An 18,798-nucleotide genomic window follows, 5' to 3' on the forward strand; every position below is an offset into this window, starting at 1 on the left:
GGAACTCTTTTCTTGGATTAAGCAACTAATCCTATAAAAGTTAGGGTTGTTTGAATCTTTTTGATTCTCGAGGTGGAGATCCCACTCCTAGTTTCACCTTTCCGGATTCTGGGGGTGGAGATCCCACCTCGAGTCTCCTTTGCAACTGGAGATAGAATATAAAATTCCTTCTCTTCAGTTTTGGAAGATAGAATATAAAATTCTTCCTCTCTCGCTCTGGGTTTATCTTTACCTTTAGAAAAGATACAATTCTCAACTCCAAATCCGTACATTTCATGCACGGGGATTTTATCCCAAACCCTAAAATAGAGATAAGTCTGCATCTAACACATGCTGCCGGTTTAGTCTTTCACCGAATGAAAAGACATTAGAATACGAGTCTGGGGAATTTTATCCTGAAGCCTAAGTAAGGATGAGTCAGCGCCTAACACGCGTTGCTGGGTAGTCTATTCCTGAGATAAAGATAAAATCTACGTATTCAATATCGTAGCACTGAAAGAGTTAACTCTTTTAGCATAACGTCACATATGAGAAGGGTTTTAATAATTCACATGCTAGCCCGATTCAAACGGTAGTCGGTAAAGTCACATCAAATCCGTTGAAGGCTGAGGATTTGCCAAAAGTCCAAAGTCTACGTCTAACACACGTTGCCGGTTTAGTCTTTCACCGAATAAAAAGACACCAGAATACAAATCTAGGGATTTTTATCCTGAATCCTAAGAAAGGATGAGTCAACGCCTAACACGCGTTGTCGGGTAGTCTATTCCCGTGATAAAGACAAAGTCTACGTATTCCGCATCGTAGCACTAGAAGAATTAATTCTTTTAGCACAACGTTACATGCAGAATGGACTTATACAATTCGTATGCTAGCCCGATTCAAATGGTAATCGGTAAAGGCATATCAAATCCGTTGATGGCTGAGGATTTGCCAAAAAATTCAAATGGTAATCGGTAAAGGCATATCAAATCCGTTGATGGCTGAGGATTTGCCAAAAATTCTATAAGCATTGTGTCCATTGGGTTCACAATCAACAAAGAAACATCATGATAAAAGATGAGTGTACTAAATCAAATACTGGGTCTCTACTAATAGATCAAGTCAAAGCATACAATAATAAGCTTATCGGCCCAAATGCAGTCGGCGGCCGAGAATATAAAATTCCAACCTAGAGAGACTATCTGCATAACTCTGCTCAAGCTCAGCCTGCAGATCAGCTCGGACAGAATCTTCAGAATTGCTCAAGATCTTTGTGGCTTCACCTTTTAGCTTCATTAATCTCTCCTGCGTAGATCCTAGTTTCTCAAGTATCTGTTCACGAGAACTCTCTAAACCAGCCAGCTCATCTGTAATGATAGCACCAGACTCCTCAGCGTACTTCAGGGCCTTCTTCAACCTGGCTATCTCCTCTCGGTTGGAGTCTAAAGAACTGAGTAACTTGGCTCTATCCGTATCCTTCCTTGCAAGACTAGCCATCATCTGTGTGATAGAACTCTCATGCGACTGAAGCTCGCTACCAATAGAAGATCTGAGGTCACGCCACTGTGTCAGTCTATGATCTAACTGAGAAGATACGAAGGAAGAAACCCCACTAGCCTTCAGCTCCTCTAACTCTCGGAATTCACACTCCAGAACAACAAAGTCGGCAATGAGAGAATCAGCTAGCTCAGGATATCCCTCCTCTCTAATCATCGTCATGTGCCGAGCAAGGGAACGCCTAAACTGGTCGAAGCAATATCCCTGATTAAGAACTTTGATCATAAAAATGTCCAAGATCCACTCGAAAAATGTCCCTGCTAGGATCAAGATCGGCTAAAAGGGATAGGACACGCTCATATGGAGACAGTGAAGACCCTACAAGTAATGGCGCAGAAGGGTAAGAGACTCTAGAATATAGTGGGGAAATTCAGAGCGGATTACGAGCGTACCAGTACCAACAGAGGTCCCTTCAGTTTGATGTCCTGTACTAGGCTCCGTCAATCTAATCTCAACAGGCTCAGGAATGATAGCAGGCGTGATCGTCAACGGTATATCAACTCCTCTGGGTAATTCTGTAATACCCGTTAGGTGTGGAGAAGATACACCACCGCCAGGCAAACTAGGGATGCTAGGAATCATAGTCGTATCAGTCACGATAGCTGGTCCTATGATTACAATTCTTTATTAGTCAAATAGAAATTTTGGCAAAAGAAAAAGAATGACGATAACGGAGATTATATGCATACCTGCGGATCCATCACCCTCAGCTAAACTAGGGATGCTAGGAATCATAGTTGTATTAGTAATGATGGCTAGTCCTATGATTACAATTCTTTATTAGTCGAATAGAAATTTTAGGCAAAAGAAAAAAGAATAACGATGACGTATGCATACCTGTAGATCTATCACCTTCGGCTAAACTAGGGATGCCAGAAATCATAACCGTATCAGTCCTAATGGCTGGTCCTACGATTAGAATTCCCTATTAGTCAAATAGAGGTTTTGACAAAGGAAGATAGTTATAATGTCAGAAATTAGATGCATACCTGCAGATGAACCACCCTCAAAGGATGGTCATGTAGCCCCTCTGGTGGCCTGCTCCGCTAACATCTCAACTAGTAATCTAGTGTCGGATCCTGAAAAACTCGGTGCTGAGACATACATGTGTTCACTGAATCCCCCAAAACCCATATCATGAAAAGTCTCATCCTCAACCAGCCTCTCTAGCACGATACATGCATAAGAGTTTAAGTACTGCATATATACAAAAGAAAAAGGGGGAAGAGAAAGGGACTTAGATTTACCTGCGGTAGCGGTAGAAGGCTCTTCTGCCCTAATATTCGTGCCCGCGTTCTTCAATTTGTCTAAAAGAGAATGAAGCGTGGAAGTGATTAAAGGGGGAACAAATTCCGAATTTCCTAACTCCTTTAACTGCTGCTCGAATAGTGTATTACCGATGTTAGATATACATGGGCATAGAATCCCCGGCTCAATGCTATCAACCTGCGTGGCGTCTCTGTTTGCTTCAACACCCATAGGCTCATCACGAATGGCAACGCACATTTGCTGCATGAAGCTCGAGCTATCCAAATAGCCAGGATCAGAGAATACAGAGTCTTGCGGAAGTTCACATCCATCATGGCTTCCTGAAACATGGAACATGATTAGATTCAGGGAATCCAAAAGAACGTTATTTTAAAGTAGTGAAGATAGTAGAGTATTACCCTCTTCTCCGCCAGTAGTACCTCGTGATTCTACTTCACGAGCATGCTGACTAATATGTGATTTATGAGCGATTTTCTTCCGCTTTAGAGGACAAACCCTTACAGGACCAGCGCTCATGCGTGGATTTAGTATGCATTTCAACTTGTGCAGAAGCCTCGGTGCTGGACCATGATCTCGCATAACGAAAAATAAAAGGCTCGTGCTCGTCAACCATTCTACTTGGAGTGACAAGAGTCATCTTGTTAGGATAAGTGAATAAGACCTTTTGTTCCGGCTTTTGAAAAGCCAGTTGAGATCTAGAAAGGGTATAACATTGATGCCAACAAGAAAATGCCAGATCCATTAATTTTGAAAAGAAAGAGTCTGACAGACCTGTATTAGGTTCTTCCCCGTCGGTATCCATGTCCACAAATTCTTCCATAGAAGTTTCATCCTCATCATCAGTAGGAAGGAGCTCTTCATCATCCTCCATCTTGTCTCTGCTCGAACGGGAGGGTTTGGCAGGCTTCTTGCCCCGCTTCTTCGAAAGCTCAGTCTTACGAGCAGCATTGATAGTAGTTTGAACCAAGTGCTCAGCCTCCAACTCTGAGAGGTTCTTCACATCTAGAAACTTGTTGGCAAAAAGGAGCCACTTGCAGCTAAGAAAAGTAGGCAACGGCTTGCGCTTGGATGAAGGAAGAGCAAAATAGGCTCCAGTACAACCCATCATAGTCCAAAGCCATGCTCGGACGCCGTCAATAAGGCCCCCTTTGGTCCTCAAACCCCGGCTTGGGTTCCTAATATATAGTTGATCGTAACCGAACTGTCGAGCAAAGCGACACGGAAGATAAGGCTCTATATGGCAACGACCCTTCACACGAAGGATGAGATATCCAACGCGTATGTTCACCAACCAACGGAAACAACCAGCGTCAAGAGAAGTCCGACCGGCCCTTGGTTTCTCCTCATCAATCAACATGTCGTCATAGTGGCCCGAGAAGCAAGGCAAACACTTGAAGAACTCCCAGCTCTTACGAACTTGAAGCTCCCGCTGGACATCAGTGAATGTCTTCCCAAACCACTTTCTCTTTTCTAACAACTGCACAAAAGGAACGGAGGCATCAACAGCACTAGGTGCCGATATCAAATCAGTATGGTGAAGAACAAGCCACGCCATCAGGTACGTATACGGAAGCTCGACCTTTACAGAAAGAAGCTCGGTTGATGGTTCAGAACCCACATGTGTAAGACCATCGACCAAATACCTAAGCCCACAATGAATGCCGGCAACCATCACCGGAAGTAGAGAAAGCTTCTTTCCGTAAGCTAGCTGGACGGCGGGGAAAGGGACTTCAATAGGTAAGGCGTCAGAAAACTGATATGGAATGACACACTTCTTCAACCAGAGGGCGAGATAGCCCGCCAGCAGAGTCCTGGGCCGAATGGACTTCTGAGCATGACAAAGGAAGGTCCGAAACTTAGTCCTCATAGGGAAAGCTCCCTCAGCGCCAGCAGTAGTAAAGGAACAAGCTTCGGCCCTCTCCATTAACTCATTAATGGCAGAAGGCGTCAAAGAGGCCAACTCACAAATAGCCTCGCCCGAACTGCTCTCCAAATGCTGGAATAAATAATCAGCGAACTGCTTCAAACTGATCTGCCTCTTCCTCTTCGCCAGAGGACTCACTTTGATTAGGGATGTATAATAATGACATGTAAGGTCCTAAAGCGTGTCATACATACCGGGAGAATCTTTCTTCAGTCACTCTAACTGTAGGTTCGAGGGGAAGTACTCTTGATACGGACGGTCCCCCATCGGAAGACCAGAAACTTTGTGCATCTCATGAAGAGCTAACCCTAACTCCCCACTGCAGGTCAAGAAAGTGTTACTGTCAAGGATATACGTCTCCAATAACACTAGGAAGTGACGACTGCTGACTAGGAATCCATACATGGTGGCTCGTATGGGTGCATACAGCCCACTACTTCTCAGATTATTCTCCCAACGCCCCAAGACGTAACTAGTCATACGAGTCTACTACTTTTTGGGTGGTGAATAGGCCCAACCAAAACATCTGAACTCTGTCGGAGGTAACTTCCTCCCAAGCTTGACCAAACGATTCCTCACAGTAGGGGCGGCTGCTGACACCTCGTCTGGTGGCGCGGTATCAAGGCCCAGAATCCCTGGTCGAAGGCTACGAATATAATTATATCCATCAGAACCTAGGGTCTTATGATGGGAGATAAACCCACACTAAACTCGGTCACGATCATCTGTAAGATTCTAGGAAATCGGTCACCGCACAGCCTGCGTCTTCAAATGAGCGAGAGAATACTAACAGGGAATAGAAGGGATGTATAGAAGGAGTCCTTCATCATTATTCAACCAGTGCTCATCATCAAGAATCAGCTTAGCCGGATCCTCAACATGGTCTCCAAATAAATAATCAGGCTTCTCTAAAGCCTGAGTGGAAATAGAGTCTTCAGTGAAGGTGGCATTGGTAATCAGTTGGCGCAATGTACGGCGGCCCCCATCTCGTATTAGGTGACGGAACTCCTCAAAACGAACCTCACCAAACTGAGGGGTAGGACCGATGGCTTGTCTATCGACAACAGAGTCAAAACTCTCTCTACTGCAACTGCTAGTAGCATGAGGAGGAAGGTTGTCTGTAGGGAACTCAACTTCAGCAAAACAAACATGGAATCAGAAAATTATTCATGAATTATACAATGATTGAATTCATCTCACAAAATAGTGAGATAGAGTCATTCATTGAATGATTGGCGAGATGATTTCGAGTGTCCTACACCGGAAGAACGATATGCATCATCACGTAAGCAACGTGATAATGTACCCCGACCCACGCGGTGTAATACAACACGAAATCGCCCCAGTATGCCGGAAGACTTGAATTGGCCAGGCAAAACACGTCATTTGAAACCTCGATCCCCGTGAAGGAGGATGTCGGTTCTTTCCGAATGACCCGCGAAGGAGTCAAACTGGGGCATGATAGAACCACGAGTCATCCCGAAACCTCAATCCCCGTGAAGGAGGACGTCGGTTCTTCCCGAATGACCCATGAAGGGGTCAAACGAGGATACATAAGACATAAAAGCTCATCCCCGTGAGAGGACGCCACGGGAGCATCCCTCTCGCTATGCTAAGAAGAGGAGCGACTCCTATGAAATCGCGGTCGGCGAGGAGACATGGTTAACCTGCAACAAAAATCAACGGATCAGATACAATCATAAATCCAAATACCTAAAAGTTAAAAAGGAAATTATGAACTTTAACTAAAGTCCTATAAACAGAATAGTATTTTATAGTTGAAGTCTAATTAAACCTATGAGTTTTATGCATGCAAACAATGGGTTCGAATTGCATTTAAAACCCACATGATCAACTTTTGCGTGAATTACCCAAAATACCCTTCATGTTCAAAGTTAAATTTTAGCCACGAACACATTTGAATTTGGCCATGATCGAGGAAGGAAAACCATTGTCCTCAACATCTCACAATTTCAGCTAATTTTGTAAATAAACCCCTCCACAAAGTTTCGGCCAATTTTGCAAATAAACCCCTCAGTAAGTGTTGGTCTAATTTGCACATACACCTCTCAAACTTTTGGTCATGGGTATATGGTCCTAACTCTACAAATTTCAGCCTTAAAATTTCAGCCACTTGGCAAATAAGTCCTTCAACCAATTTTGACCACTTTTTACACATAAACCCCTCAACAATTGATGGTCTTTTTGCATGAAAAACCCCTCGAAGTTTGGCCAAATGGGCATGAAATTTCAGTCCTAAAATTTCAGCCCATTTTTGCACAAAAGTACCAGGATTTCAGTCCATTTTTGCACAAAAGCCCATCAAAATTTCAGCCCTAGTTTTTTTGCACAAAACCCCTCAAAATTCGGCCATTTTGAAAACCAACCTTCAAGGTTCAATCTTTTACACAAAACCTAACTCATGAAAACAAAAAGACACCATCTTTGCATACAAATTCATGGCATACCCTCATTGCAAGCATAAAGTTTCAATCTTTCTTAAAAAAAAGTGAGAGAGAGTTGAAGAGGAGCTTACCCAAACCAAGAGCTTGAAAACCCAACTCCAAGAGATCAAGTCTTGAACTTGAAGATGAGATGAACCCTAGCTTTGAGAGGGGACAATTTTCGGCCAAATAATGAGGGTATAAAATCCAAAATTGTGTTGGAGGGTTGAGGGCTTTTTAAAGGCAAGTGTTTTGATGGACTTAGAGTTCTTGAAAAAAAAAGAAATGGAGTTTTTGGATGAGAGAAGGAAGAAGGAGTTTGAGAAGAAATGTAAGTCTATTTGAAATTTTGGAAAGAGGGGGAAAGTACAATCACAAGAGGACAAATAAAAAATAGGAACACCCTAGGGGGTCTCGGCCAAGGCCAAGACACCCGCGGGTGTTTTGGCCCAATTCGAGCCCCCCGGGTATTTTTTTTCGAGCTTATGTCATTGGTAGTTGGTCATTCGGATGAAAATGTCACCAGTCAACGTCGGGTGATTCGAAACCCTAGGATAACGCCGGTCAATGCGTAACCCTAGGTCAACACCAGTCAACACGTTGCGATTAAAAAGTCAACGTCGGGCGATCCGAAATCCTAGGTTAAAGTCGGTCAATGCGTAACCCTAGGTCAACGACAGTCAACGCATTGCGATGAAAAAGTCAACGCCGGGCGATTCAAACCTTAGGATAACGCCGGTCAACGCGTAACCCTAGGTCAACGCTAGTCAATGTGTTGCGATGAAAAAATCAACGTCGGGCGATCCGAAACCCTAGGTTAACGCCGGTCAACGTGTAACCCTAGGTCAACGCCAGTCAACGCGTTGCGATGAAAAAGTTAACGCCGGGCGATTCGAAACCCTAGGTTAACACCGATCAACGTGTAACCCTAGGTTAACACCAGTCAACGCGTTATGATGAAAAAGTCAATGCCGGGCGCAATTCGAAACCCAAGGTTAACACCGGTCAACGCGTAACCCTAGGTCAACGCCAGTCAATGCATTGCAATAAAAAAGTTAACACCGAGCGATCCGAAACCCTAGGTTAACACCGGTCAACGCGTAACCCTAGGTCAACGTCAGTTAACGCCAGACGATCCGAAACCCTAGGTTAACACCGGTCAACGCGTAACCCTAGGTTAATGTCAGTCAACTCATTGCGATAAAAAGTTAACGCCGGGCGTGATTCAAAACCCTAGGATATTACCAGTCAACACGTAATCCTAGGTCAATGCCAGTCAATGCGTTGCGATGAAAAAGCCAACGCTGGGAACGATTCGAAACCCTAGGTTAACGTTGGTCAATGCGTAACCCTAGGTCAATATCAGTCAACTTGTTACGATAAAAAAGTTAACGCTTGGCGTGATTCGAAACCTTAGGATAACGCCAGTCAACACGTAACCCTAGGTCAACACCAGTCAACGCGTTGTGATGAAAAAGTCAATGCCGGACGCGATTCGAAACCCTAGGTTAACGTCGGTCAATGCGTAACCCTAGGTCAATGCCAGTTAACACGTTGTGATGAAAAAGTCAACGCCGGGCGTGATTCGAAATCCTAGGATAATGCCAGTCAACACGTAACCCTAGGTCAATGCCAGTCAATGCGTTGTGATGAAAAAGTCAACACCGGGCGCGATTCGAAACCCTAGGTCAACGCCGGTCAATGTGTAACCCTAGGTCAACGCCAGTCAACGCGTTACGATAAAAAAATCAATATTATGCGTGATTCAAAACCCTAGGTTAACGCCGATCAACGCGCAACCCTAGGTCAACGCCAGTCAATACGTTGTAACAAAAAAGTCAACGTCAGGCGATCCGAAATCCTAGGTTAACGTCGGTCAACGCATAACCTGTCACGCCCCGCTTCCCAAAATACCGTGGAAACGAAACATTAACAAGCCTGCGACGTATTAGGTTGAGTAGAAATAAATAATAAAACTCTTTCTACTCAATCTAATACGCTAAGGGCCTGTTCGTTTGGCCAAAAAAACTGGGAAATCAAACTTTAGGAAACCTATTTCCTATTATAATTACTTTGAAGTTGTTTGGTTGGTTTAAAAAAAAGGAAATTATAGAATAGGAGATGAGATGAGATGAGTTGTCACCTTATTATTGGATGATGTGAGTGATTTTTTTAAAAACTTGTTTTGAGGTTGTTTGGTTGGTTAAAAAAATAAGGAAATGAATTGGAGGTATATTATTGGATGATGTTTTGAGGTTGTTTGTGTTTGGTTCGTTTTTAAAAATAAGAAAATAGATGAGATGAGATGAGTTGGAGGTATATTATTGGATGATGTGACATGTACTTAAGGAAATTAATTTCTTGTTTTTTTTTTTTTGAGGAAATGGGTGGAAAGGAATGTTTAATGAGATGAGATGAGTTGTCACAATATTATTGGATGATGTGTGTGATTTTTAAAAATGAGATAAAATGAGATGTGATGAGTTGGATGATGTGACACATTTCTTGTGTTTGGTTTATTTTTAAAGGTAAGAAAGGAGATGAAATGAGATGAGTTGGAGGATAAAAATAATATTTTATTGGATGTTGTGGGTGAGTTTTAGGGATGAAAATGGATAAAAATATTATTTTATTGATTTCCTTGTACCGATTTCCTTTTCTTGGTTTTTAGGAAACCAACCAAACAGCCCCTAAGCATCAAAAATATAATATACGAAGTCACAGGTCCCCGATCACACATAGCAAGAGTATAATGAATGTAGGCTGTCTAAAAATCACAATAGATAGTTGATCCCCCATCAAACACCGATGATGGAAGTTACAAGCTGACGACTTCCAGAAGGCTACAATTTGAGGACTTTCACGTAGAAGGTTGCAATCTGACGACCTTCACAACAACTAATGAAAGCCCCAATTCAACAGCCTTCACAATCAACATCGGGAGTTACAATCTGACGACTCTCATATTTTCAAGGAGCCAAGACGAAGATTACAAGAGGACGATCTGTGCAAAGCTCTAGCAAAAGAGACTACAAATTGACGGTCTCTTCATATTAAAACACATATATCTCTCCAACCGTAAGGAATTTGGCAAAATGGAGGAAGCGAACCGAAGCCTTCGGCTAGATTCGGATGGATCCGCCTCGTCGAGATAGCTGATTTTCATATATCATTCGTCTAATTCCGACTTACGGTTTGAAAGTTATGACCTGTTCTTCGTAGCAGATTATGTTCTGAAGTCCGTCTGCAAGACCAGACTTCGTCAGAACATTAGACTTAGCTTGAAGCTCGCCAAGCCCGCCTAAGGTTCGCCTCTGCATTACAGAGTCAAAATGCACAGGTGGAACCAGCGTTATAACCACAAAACGCAGAGGTCGTGGCTGCGTTCCAAACTCAAAACGCAGAGGTTGTGGACTTAAAACGCAGAGTTTAACTCTGCGTCCAACAACAACAAAAAACGCACAGCCTAACTCTGCATCCCAGATCCAGAGACGTACAGTTAATGTAGAGTTCAACTCTGCGTCCCAAGTCCAGAGACGCACAGTTAATACAAAACCTAACTCTGCGTCCAACAACAAAAACGCACAGTTCATCTATGCACAGTGCGACCTGTGCGTTTTCAGCCTAAAACATCCCAACTCTGCGTCTCAGAGTTCATCACGCTGCGCGGCCTGTGCGTTCAGCCACCAAAATAGGCCCGACTCTGCGTTTTTAATCTAAAAACGCAGAGTTCGGGCCCTGAATGCTATTTTTCAGCGTTTGACTTGTTCAAAGCACGCAATGAACAGTTCCAGGAACTGTTTTTCCCCCACGATTTGAGGGATTTTCGTCCCACTTAAGAGCGGATTAAGGGGGTAGTTACCACCCTTAATCCCCTATAAATACCAGAAACTCGATTGAGTTAAGGGATCGTTTTTTTTCTCATCAACAAAGGGAGATTCGGTCAAAAGGCTGGCATATTTTGGATCTGGGACTTGGCAGCACCAGAGGAGATCCTTAGAGCATTTTCTGGAGCTCGGGAGATCTGCAACAAGAGCTTATTCATCCTTGGCTTATAACCGACTTTCGGTTCAAATCAACTCTTTTTCAAGAGTTCAAACTCGTCCAGAGTTATCAACTTGATCAGAGTTCAAAACTTGCTCTGCAAGTTCTTCTAAAACTCGTTCAGAGTTATCAACTCGTTCAGAGTTATTTTCAAACTTGCTTTGCAAGTTCTCCACAGCGTTAAATCATGAGGAGAAGACCACGTTCCAGTGAATCAAGACGTTCGGATCGTCAACGAGAAGCAAACTCAACGCGAGCATTCGAGGGAGGCATCTCATCGCCACCGTGAAGAACCCAGAATTAAACAAATGGGAGAATCAAATTCATTCTCCTCTCTTTTGTAATCGGAATCCAAATTGTAATTGATTTTGAGAGGAATACAAGTTAAATTTTTCTTTCATTGTCTTTTTACTGCAAAATTTCCAACAAACAAAAGATGGCGACTCCACTGGGGACTAGCTTCTCTGACGAAGAAGTGGTGGTGTAATCTGACGTTCATCTCACTGGAACGACCGTTAAAACTCTGATTATCGAGTTTGATCAAGCCAAGTACGAGGAGGCCATCTCCTCCGGATCTCTTAGCCCCAAGGCTATGCGCAAGATCCACAAAGTTTCCGAGGGGACTAAATCTCCAGTTGTAGCCACCTCATCTAAAGACTATCTCCCATCGGGGTTACACTGTTCATACAGTCCCCTCTCTAAAGGAGAAGACTCGACTTCGGCACAACTCCAAAAAAGCTGATTCTCCAATCAACGCGAACTCCGCGTTTGCGAGCCTCAACATGAGCTCTACATAAGCCAAGCTAAACGCAACCCTCGGGTGTGCGTTTTCCAGATAGAACGCAGCCTTCAGAGGCGTGTTCCAATATCTAAACGCAGACATCAAACCTCTGTTGATCTGGCTGAACGCAACTCTCAAGAGTGCGTCCCAGAACCAAAACGCAACTCTCAGGAGTGCGTTTCACAAACTGAACGCAACTCTCAGGAGTGCGTTTCAGAATCCGAACGCAGGTCGCAGGACAGCGTTTTACTAGCAAAAGGCAGACTTCGGTCTTACGTTAATCAAGCTAAACACGACCCTCGTGTTCCTTCTTTGGAACACGATGTGATTCATCGTGTTCCAAATGATCAACATGGATTTAAAATTCATATTTGCCAAGAACCAGTCCCATCCTTTAACGGACAGGGGGTTCCATCTTTACCCTCATGCTCCGTGAGAGGTTCATCCCAAGTCTCTGACTTGCGGGAATTGCTGTCGATACCGACGAATGTCGTTTTGCTCAATAATCGATGGCATCCTCACAGGAAGAAGACTTTAGAGGATGAATACCTTGGAGTCACTTCCAACATGGTTGGTAGAGGCAGATTATCAACCCCTAGTTCTGACGAGTCAGAGACAGATCGTTCTCCAAGCGTCAGAGAAATCGCTAACGAGTTTGAAGGAGTCTACCAACGCACTCGAACGCGAACAGGAGCCATTCCCCCTGTCAACTATCGGACTTTAGCCAGAGGAACTAATTCCGATGGCGAACACTCAGCCATTGCGGAGTCCCAATCATCAAGCTCTTTCGTTGGGCATGAGAGCTTCGCCCACATGGCAGAACATTCTGAAGATCTTTTAAAAAGGGTTGATGAGCAGGAGGCCATGCTCAAATCACAGCAGGAGGCCATCAATGAACTCATGGTCATGTTGACTCAAATCGTCGCAGACAAGGCCAAATCTCAGGAGATAGATTCGCCGCTTAGGCAAGAATCTTCCCGGAGAGGAAAAGCGTCTTCATCCCGACCCCACACAAGTAAAGGGAAGGAAAAAGTGGTTGATGATGCGGTTTCTGACCAAGAAGCCCACAGCCTGGAATCTTCCTCTGATGAAGGAAGAGAGACTGAGAACGAGCAGTTGAAAGCCCGCCTCAATGCTATTGCTAATAGAAGCGAGCTTCAAGATGAGGGAGTTATCAGACCCTATCCTGCCGAATGGGATGCAGCCCCTTATCCTCCAAAGTTCGAGGTCCTGACGCTACAAACTTTTGACGGCACGGGATCACCGAACCAATATATTTATCATTTCAAGACACAGACTAGAAATGTAATATCAAACGATGCCATACTGGTTCGATTGTTCATTGGCACCCTCAAGGGAATTACCTTTGAATGGTTCAGGAAACTGCCTGCGGGCTGTATCCAAAAGTGGGCGGATCTAGAGAGACTCTTCCTGTCAAGATTCTTTGAAGAGGATACAGAAGTCTCCATCCATACCCTTCTCTCTACTAAGCAGAAGAAGAGGGAATCAGTCAAAGCCTTCGTCAAAAGGTTTCGAAATATGGCTCTGCGTTGTCCGACAGGTATGACACAGTCTACCCTAGTACAAACCTGTCGACACAACTTGCAAACCGACCTCCTAACCCAAATCGGAGTTGTAGAATGCTGTTCTTGGAGACAACTAATCTCTCAAGGTGAGCAGGCTCAAAAAATCATTGCCAGGATCAAAGCTGAAGAACGAAGTAGGCAAGATCAGCCCGAGCAATCAGACCAAGCCCAATCTTCTCCTGAGCAACTGGGCCAGGCTCACTCTTCCCAGTCAGAAGGGAAAGATACTACGGCCACTGAAGTCAATCCTCTTCAGTAGGATGGCGGGTCCAACAACTATCACGTTAACAGTTACCTCTGATAGTCAAACTCATCAGATAATAGCCTACCAAGTGATGTGTCTCTATTCCGACTCCATGGATAGTGCCCCACTAGGTGATGTGCTTTTTTTACCTCTTTTTATTCCCATGCTAAGTCTTAATCAAGACTAGGGGTTGATTACTTGGAATCCACTGGATTAAGAGTAACGAATCTTTCACATCGTCAAGTTAACATTACACTTCTGACGATCATTATCCCCACAGAGTATGCATTCAGTTTGCATCACTCCCAATTTGTCACGTTAACAATACACCTCTGACAAAACCCGCTTATCAATCCTCGTTAATAGGATGATAAGTCCCCAAAGTTGCTCCAATCGCAACACAAAAATCTTGTCATGTTAACAATACACCTCTGACAACCCACTTATCAATCCTCGTCAATAGGATGATAATTCCTCAAAGTTGCTCCAATCGCAACATATTCTTGTCACGTTAACAATACACCTCTGACAAAACCCACTTATCAATCCTCGACAATAGGATGATAAGAAAATTGCTTCCATAGCAATATCTTTCTTGTCACGTTAACACTACACCTCTGACAAAATCCGCTTATCGACTCTCTTCAATGGAGCGATAGGTCCACAAACTCGTCAAGTTAACACCACACCTCTGACGACCAAATCAACTTATCGACTCTCTTCAATAGAGCGATAAGCCCATAAAATACTGTTAGGTTAACATCACACCCCTAACAGTCAAACCCCCCAATGAACTTGTTAATTCTTTTTCAACAAGAATAGCAAGTTTTCATTATGAAATCCCCAGTGGATTAAAGATTTTCTAGAATTATCCTAGTGATAATAAAGAAAATTTTTGAATTTCACTTTAGGTGAAAATTTATGCCAAGTTAATACTATACCTCTGGCACTTCTAACTTTCTTTCGGTGTTTTAAGCCACACAGGAAGAAACAACACCAAAAATCCATGCCTTCACGCATGGGAGACTTTATCTCGATCCCTAATTAGAGATAAGTCTACGCCTAACACGCGTTGCCGGTTAATCTTTTGCCGTGAAAAAGACACCAGGATTCATGCCTGGGGGAATTTATCTCGATCCCTAATTTGAGATAAGTCTGCATCTAACACATGCTGCCGGGTAGCCTATTCCCGCAATAATAGCAAAGCCTACGTATTCAATATCGTAGCAGGTCGTTATTAATAACGCCAAAATCCATGCTTTACACGCATGGGGAATTTTATCCTGAATCCTAAGTAGGGATAAGTCAATGTCTAACACACGTTGCCGGTTAGTCTTTTACCGTGAAAAGGACATCAAAATCCATGCCTCACACGCATGTGGGACTTTATCTCGATCCCTAATTAGAGATAAGCTTACGCCTAACACGCGTTGCCGGTTAGTCTTTTCCCGTCAAAATGACAAAGTCTATGTATTCAAAATCATAGCATCAAGACTAAGAGAGTTCATTCTCTTAGCACAACGTTACATGTGGAACGGACCTAGATAATTCACATGCTAGCCCGACTCAAACGGTAGTCGGTAAAGGCTTATCAAATCCGTTGATGGCTGAGGGTTTGCCAAAAATCCTACGCACATTTGCAGGCCCATCAGCTTAATAGATGTGAGTCGAGACTTAAAACAGATGCGCCAAAGACAAGTCTCAAAGACTTAGTCAAAAATGCACGGAAGCCACTTCCATGTCTTAAGTCAAAATGTTGACCCGCGATGCAAAAAACCAAACGCCGAGGTCACACCTGTGTTCCAAATTCAACATGCAACGGTGAAACCCGCATCTCAAGTTCAAAATGCAGGGTCCACCCCCACATTCCAGAAGCAGGATTATGGCACATACCTTCACACAGGTCCTGCATGGAAAATCCGTTCAACCAAGCTGCTTTCGAAGCGAGTGCAGAGAACAACTCCTTTGTGACAAGGAATCAACAGCTCCAAGATCAGAGTTGAGATCCAAAGTATTCCGAAAATTCGTCCCAGTCAACCGCGAACTTTCGAAAACTTTGGAGGGGGTTCTGTAGGCTGTCTAAAAATCACAATAGATAGTTAATCCCTCATCAAACACCGATGATGGAAGTTATAATCTGGCGACTTCCAGAAGGCTACAATTTGAGGACTTTCACGTAGAAGGTTACAATCTGACGACCTTCACAACAACTAATGAAGGCCCCAATTCAACAGCATTCACAATCAACATCGGGAGTTACAACCTGACGACTCTCGTATTTTCAAGGAGCCAAGACGAAGATTACAAGAGGACGATCTGTGTAAAGCTCTAGCAAAAGAGACTACAAATTGACGGTCTCTTCATATTAAAACGCATATATCTCTCAAACCGTAAGGAATTTGGCAAAACGGATGAAGCGAACCGAAGCCTTCGGTTAGGTTTGGATGGTTCCGCCTCGTCGAGATAGCCGATTTTTATATATAATTCGTCTAATTCCGACTTACGGTTTGAAAGTTATGACCTGTTCTTCGTAGCAGATTATGTTCTGAAGTCCGTCTGCATTCGTCAGAACATTGGACTTAGCTTGAAGCTCGCCAAGCCCGCCTAAGGTTCGCCTCTGCATTACAGAGTCAAAACGCACAGGTGGAACCAGCGTTATAACCACAAAACGCAGAGGTCGTGGCTGCGTTCCAAACTCAAAACGTAGAGGTTGCGGACTTAAACGCAGAGTTTAACTCTGCGTCCAACAACAACAAAAAACGCACAGCCTAACTCTGCGTCCCAGATCCAGAGACGCACAGTTAATGTAGAGTTCAACTCTGCGTCCCAAGTCCAGAGACGCACAGTTAATGCAAAACCTAACTCTGCGTCCAACAACAAAAACGCACAGTTCATCTATGCACAGTGCGACCTGTGCGTTTTCAGCCTAAAACATCCCAACTCTGCGTCTCAGAGTTCATCACGCTGCGCGGCCTGTGCGTTCAGCCACCAAAATAGGCCCAACTCTGCGTTTTTAATCTAAAAACACAGAGTTCGGGCCCTGAACGCTATTTTTCAGCGTTTGACTTGTTCAAAGCACGCAAAGAACAGTTCCAGGAACTGTTTTTCCCCCACGATTTGAGGGATTTTCGCCCCCCTTAAGAGCGGATTAAGGGGGTAGTTACCACCCTTAATCCCCTATAAATACCAGAAACTCGATTGAGTTAAGGGATCGAATTTTTTCTCATCAACAAAGGGAGATTCGGTCAAAAGGCTGGCATATTTTGGATCTGGGACTTGGCAGCACCAGAGGAGATCCTTAGAGCATTTTCTGGAGCTCGGGAGATCTGCAACAAGAGCTTATTCATCCTTGGCTTATAACCGACTTTCGGTTCAAATCAACTCTTTTTCAAGAGTTCAAACTCGTCCAGAGTTATCAACTCGATCAGAGTTCAAAACTTGCTCTGCAAGTTCTTCTAAAACTCGTTCAAAGTAATCAACTCGTTAAGAGTTATTTTCAAACTTGCTTTGCAAGTTCTCCACAGCGTTAAATCGTGAGGAGAAGACCATGTTCCAGTGAATCAAGACGTTCGGATCGTCAACGAGAAGCAAACTCGACGCGAGCATTCGAGGGAGGCATCTCATCGCCACCGTGAAGAACCTAGAATTAAACAAAGGGGAGAATCAATTTCATTCTCCTCTCTTTTGTAATCGGAATCCAAATTGTAATTGATTTTGAGAGGAATACAACTCAAATTTTTCTTTTATTGTCTTTTTACTACAAAATTTCCAACAAACAATGAACAACTCAGAATGGAAAAGATACATATCACAAATAAAATATCATCCAAGACACAGAGTTGGGTCAAACACGCCCTTATTACAAAACGGGCCAACTAAAAATATAAAAATACATAGTCCAATAGAAATAAAAGGAAAGTACTGCTAAAATAACTAAATCTAACATCAGACTAAAGTAAGGTTCTGCAAAAGAGATCTAGCGCTCATCAACTACTACAGAAATAAAAGTCTAACCTTCAGAATGTTCTTCTGATCCATATGGAAGACCTTACTGCTGCAAATCCTCTGGCTCCTGTACTATCCCGAACTAAGGTTGTTCATCTCCTAAATCTGACGTACACCCAGAAAATAGGAGTACGTCAGCGTGTATAACACACGACAAGATCCCCCAAGACAGAAACAAATACAATAACAGTATTGATAATATATGCGTGGTCAATGCGATAACAGAAATAGAAATAGAACATGTGATGATAGTAATAACGATAGAGGCATACAACTGGAATACTAATAATCAGAAGAATCCAAAAATCAACCAAGTAACAAGATCATGCAGGTAGCGATCAGAAACCATCCAAGCAACAAAGTTATACAATAGATGGAATTAATACTTAAAATTCTACAACTCGAGACGTAGTACGTCGAGCGAAATAATCCAAACAAGGAAACCCTCATGTATATACCATATGTCTCGAATTGTAAATAATTAAATATTAACCCCGATCTATGTATGGAAAGAAATACAAATGATCTACGTCTTACAAGAATCATACTTAGCCAAGAATCTAAGTTATGTAACTAGTCATCCTACAACAGGTCACTGGCTCATATTATCGGATAACTGATAGATTGCAATCACAAATATCCCAACTCTTCAGACCCACCCCAGTGACAACACAAACTTCACCGGCGCGAGCCCGGAATACAACCACAATCACAAATATCTCAACTCCTCAGACCCACCCCGGTGGCTACACAAACTTCACCGGCGTGAGCCCGGAATACACATCAACAATCCCAACTGCTCACATGGACCAAGACTTCTCACTCCAATTCTCGTAATTCCAGGTTAACTACACACGAGGTTCTAGATCCTAACTGTATCATACCGGTCACTATAGTCATGAACTCCTAACAATTCTCAATCACAACAATAAACAATCAATGCAACTAATCATGTGCAATAATAT

Source organism: Asparagus officinalis, chromosome 3 (genome assembly GCF_001876935.1).
Source record: "Asparagus officinalis chromosome 3, Aspof.V1, whole genome shotgun sequence".
Taxonomy (NCBI): domain Eukaryota; kingdom Viridiplantae; phylum Streptophyta; class Magnoliopsida; order Asparagales; family Asparagaceae; genus Asparagus; species Asparagus officinalis.